At 42.4% G+C, this 4,970-nt stretch overlaps 1 protein-coding gene across 7 annotated transcripts in view; it reads left to right on the top strand.

Moving 5' to 3' along the window:
* The first annotated feature begins 1,640 nt into the window (after positions 1-1,640).
* Positions 1,641-4,970, top strand: part of LOC128891134 (regulating synaptic membrane exocytosis protein 1) — a 145,866-nt gene continuing 142,536 nt past the window's right edge. For 3 of the 7 annotated variants that reach the window (XR_008460764.1, XM_054150371.1, XM_054150370.1), the window contains exon 1: positions 1,650-2,588. The gene's annotated coding sequence lies outside the window, so the exon portion shown is untranslated. Of the gene's footprint in view, positions 2,589-4,970 lie in introns of all 7 variants that reach the window. The other 4 variants (XM_054150368.1, XM_054150367.1, XM_054150369.1 and 1 more) reach the window with 4 other exon arrangements.

The following is a 4,970-nucleotide window of genomic DNA, read 5'->3' as shown; positions in this document are numbered from 1 at the left end:
CTACCTCCCATTTCCGGCTCCTCCCCGAGTTTTGGGACACCCTGTATTCGACGGTTTTGATAAACTCCCACACCGTAGCAGGAAGCCAAAATGATAGGGCGCTTAAGAGTAGGGTTGTCCACCGATTCAGAATCGACTTTGGGACGTTCTTTTGAGGCTTAAAGAGTTGAAAAAGCTCTAGGTGTCCTAAAGTGGGTAAACGCCACGGGCGAGAAGCACGTCCTATACTCAGAAAATCAGCACCTCTTCAGGAAATCCCCATTTAGGAGCTCGGACTCAACAAGTGTGCCGCTTTTCTGACCTGTTGAACCTGATTTGCGTGTCTCTATAGTATGACTGTCGACAGTGATGCTATTAGTTTATATTTATATTTATTTAGATTTATATTTATTATTTGGTATCCCATGTAAATAAATACGATGCATATATTCATATTAGGAAAATTATTTATCAGGAGATTATTAATCAGGAAAATGCCAGGAATATGATGGTAAAAGTTTTACAACAAAAAGTTAATAATAAAAAAGTATCACCGTTGTATTAAATTGTCTCACCGACATCCTCTGGTGTTTTCGTTCCGTCCTCTTCTTTATTCGCTGTCCTTCTCTACGTTCGAAGCTCGTCGGCAAATATCAGAGAATATACGATTATGTAATCACTGCTCGGCGATGGAACTGCTGGACCCCCCAATGGTGGGGGATGGTTTCAGTGTATTTATGGTAGAGATATTTTTCCATTTATGGAGGGTTTACTGTATCGTAAATGCTCACAAGGTAATCGTGCATGTTTTCAAGCTTATCTGGATACCAAGTGATAACATGTCGAGGACTAGGCGTTCGCGAATATAAAAGGATTGTATCGATGCTCGACGATCGCAAGCTTGTGACCTGATTCGTCGACAGGTAAAACTTCCAGAACTTCTACTTGAAGAATTTTCTTACTCCACAGGTGTCGAAGGAAGTCTTGTATCTTGGGATTACTTTCATCACCCACAGTAAAAGCTTCGAAGCTCAAGATCTACGCGAACCGACGCACAAATCGTCAATAATTTCTCTCGAGGAATCGTATTGCATTCTACCCTAGCGGACAAGCAAACCGGAACGATCTTTCAAATGCTCATAACAATGAGAGTTTCCAACCGATTTCGGTGAAACTTCGTGAGGAATAGTCTTCAAGTGTCTTCTAGGTGTGTGCAAAGTTGCATTGGCGAGGGTTGATGTGAAGGGGTTAATTCACCATCCTAAAGGGGACTGTGTAAAAAAAAGTCTCTTTGAAGCAGACCAGAGATGACGGAAGGGATTGAAAAATTCAAAGAAACCTTTGGGGCGACTCTCCTTGATACCCTCTACAAAATGCACCTCTTGAAATCCCTCTCGGACAAACCCACAACCTTCCACTCCCTCTAAAATTCACAATTTTTGTACGAAGGTCTCGATTTTGGGCTCCAGCTCCTACCGTGCACCCCATAGGAACCCTTGGGGGGGGGGGGGGGGGGAACGGCTCGCATATTTTCAAGCCTCTTCGTAAGGGAGCACTTCCACACATCGGAGGGCGACGAAATTCGCCATGTTTGTTCTCGATACGTTAAGGATGAATTGCGAAAATGTCCCGTCTCGAAAACTGCCCCCGGTAGTGTTCGAACTGTGGCTATAAATGATAAGAGTATCAGAGGTAGTCAATTGCATCGTAGGGACTCCTATTTGTGGCACATCGATGAAATGCGTTTGTGTTAATCAAGACGAGGTTTCAGAAACCGTAGAGACTACACGCATGGGTATGTCATCCCAGCTATGATCTCCAATCAGTACTAGTACGTCACGAGAATTGGACGACCGCACGATGTCACAAATGATGCCCTGTAGTTGGTGTTTCTCCGCAAGGTTCGGCATGATTCCATATCGTCCGGATGGAACGACGAACATTGTAATCGAGATCGATATTAACGTAAATTTCATCTTCATTCATCTTCATTTATTCAATCGTTCAATCAAGCTCGTGCAATCTTGTTATTTAACTTCGGTATTGAACTTGACTCGGATTCGTGGGCACATATTGAACTTGATCCCATCGCTACTGACGGAACGGGAGTGTAAGGAGAGCCAGGGTGAGCCAGGAGAGGCAGGAGAGCCGGGAGAAACGGGAATCGGAGGGGCGGGTGGTTCGCTCAGTGGGAGAGACAGGAGACCCGGGCAGTGCAAGCCGGGCAGCCTGCCCGACGATATCGTCATTGTGGATTCTATTCTTTTTGTTTGATCGTTCTCCGACCAAGGCAGCCGCGAGTTTTTCCTACGGGCGTCCTTTTACCGCAGGCATGCGCGTCGTCTGTTTTTCCAGTCGCGGAGAAACGCGTACGGTCACACTTTGTCCTTAAGACACGCACGGTCACGCAGCGCGCGAACATATGTGCGCGAGACGATAGAGAGCGGAAAACACGCTGGTTACATCGCTGCATAAGCGGCCACGTACGTTGATAGAGATCGGAGCACGTGTGTTCAACCCGGAGGGGCGACTTGAAAGCGACAGAGCGCGGCCGAAAGAACGCACGCACTTCCCCGCACGGGGAGCTTCCGCAGCTTTCCAAGTAACAGGTTGGTTATTCCGGCTTCTCTTAAAACCGCTTTCGCGCGCTTCTATCGACTTCTCCAATCGCGGACACCGACGTTCTCGACGACAGTTTTACCAATTTTTTCGCGACAGACGGTTGCAGACGTGTATTATACCATCCACCTTGGTTAAGACCTCTTCTGCTAGGTATTCCATTAATTACTACATTCGCGAATTGGTGACAGGACGTTCGACGTGGTTATAAGACGATTTTTAGTATTTTATTTTAATATATTGCCGACTGGGACTTTCGAGTCGCGTTTTACGCGGGTATGGAACGATTTTGAGTATTTTCGTTTAACGTATTGCCGACTGGGCTTTTGAAGTCGCGTTTTACGTGGGTATGAGACAATTTTTAACCGACTTTGAAAAGGAGGACGTTACTCAATTCGACACGTAATTTTTTTTTTTTTGAGCCTTCTTTTAATATATTGGTGACTGGGCTTTTGAAGTCGCGTTTTACGTAGGTATAAGACGATTTTGAGTATTTTCTTTTAATATATTGTCGATTGGGCTTTTGAAGTCGCGTTTTACGTGGGTATAAGACGATTTTGAGTATTTTCTTTTAATATATTGCCGATTGGGCTTTTGAAGTCGCGTTTTACGTGGGTATGGGACGGATTTTGAGTCTCTTCTTTTGACACATTGGCGTCGGGACGTTTGGAGCAGTGCTTAACTAGATTAAGAAGTGTAGGTACATGAATTACATCTGGATTATCGTTCTTGGTTAGATCGCACTCTCATGTAATGCCATTTGTGTGGTCCTAATGTTGTCTTCGTGACGTACAATTGAATTTTAGTATCTTTTATTTCATTTTTTATTACAAGTACAAATAAATGGGTACACAATACATACCAGATTAGGTACAGGCACGTGAATTGTATTTGGAATATTGTCCTGGGTTAGATCACACTTTCACGTTATGTAATTTGCTTGTCCTGTTGTCGTAATGAATTGAATTATAATACTAGGTTTACGCAACACAGAAATTTACAGAAATCATTTACTTTTTTCGCCAACCACTTATGCCGACTTTTTTACACATAAAGAGACAGGTATTGAAATTACTTCGGTAATTACTTGCTAGATTAGGTATGGATACGTATATTATATTTGAATGATTGTCTTTGGTAAGATATTACTCTAATTTCACGTATCTAGGTTGTTTTCTCAACGAAATAAAATCTTTCAATGCATTAGCGTCGGGGCGTTTGGAGCTACCCTTAAGATGGTTGCGAGGCGATTTTGAGTCTTTTCTTTGAACACATTGAGGACTGGACGCGTGCAATCGCGTTTGACATGATTGTGATGTAATTTTCAGTTTTTTTGTTAACACACTGAGGATGAAGTGTTAATTAAATTCAAACGTATATAATTAAGGCAGCAAAATAAGAAAATTGCATAAAACAAGAGAAATGTCTAACTCGAAATAATAATTTAAAAATAATAAACGTACCTACACCTGATCTAATAAATATTTGCCTACTTTTTTTGGATTTTGCATGTTTTTTCAGCACTTGAAAAATGTACAACAGTTCACGAGTATCCGTTTTTTTTAATCGTATCATTTTCAACCAAAACGTTTGACAAATTATGTAACTTTTCTCGTACATCGAAATACTAAAATATTTTTACAAATTTCATTTTATTTTGGTATAATGCGCCACTGCTCTGTTGCACTTTTGAGCATTCTAGCGCGAACCCAACACATCGGATTCTCGCCGTCGGCGTCACGTCGGAATATCGTTTCTCGATGCGACGCCGCGCGAGAATTCGGTTGCGAGAACGACTGGCAACGGGGTGATAACGTTCCGTGACGTATGATTGAAAATGGTTCGTTGGATCTCTGATCGATTTTTTCATTCTTTTTTTTTTTTCCTATCGTCGGATCGTAATCACCCGAATCGTTGGCGCTGGTTAATTAACGGGCTCGTAGGTTCTTTCGTCCTTCGAACGTTCGCATATTATTCCATGGAACGTGATCTTCCGTGGGAACCGAGCCACGCATGCAACGTAATTTCGAAATGGATTTGATACCGTTTTAATCGACCGATTTCCGCCTCTATTTCCTCGATTCCCGGGTACGGTCCATTCTCTGTTCGATCCCTTCGCCGTCAGATCACGTCTTGGCAGATGCACTTGTCTCGAGAAGTGCGATCGAACGTTAGATAAGGTTTTTTGGTTTACAGCTTCAAAAAAGTTGAACCTGCATACAATTTCCTACAAAATGTTTTGCAAACGAGGCTTTAGGATTTTCTTTTTTGATCGAACACAGATAGTATGAATTATATGTTCCATTTTTTTTTTATTTTACGGGAAAATAGACACGATTAAAATTATACGCAAAAGGTGATAGCGTCGAAGT

Source organism: Hylaeus anthracinus, unplaced genomic scaffold (genome assembly GCF_026225885.1).
Source record: "Hylaeus anthracinus isolate JK02 unplaced genomic scaffold, UHH_iyHylAnth1.0_haploid 12001, whole genome shotgun sequence".
Classification (NCBI taxonomy): Eukaryota; Metazoa; Arthropoda; class Insecta; order Hymenoptera; family Colletidae; genus Hylaeus; species Hylaeus anthracinus.
Note: the sequence above shows the minus strand (reverse complement) of the source record. Positions and strands in the feature narration are given on the sequence as shown.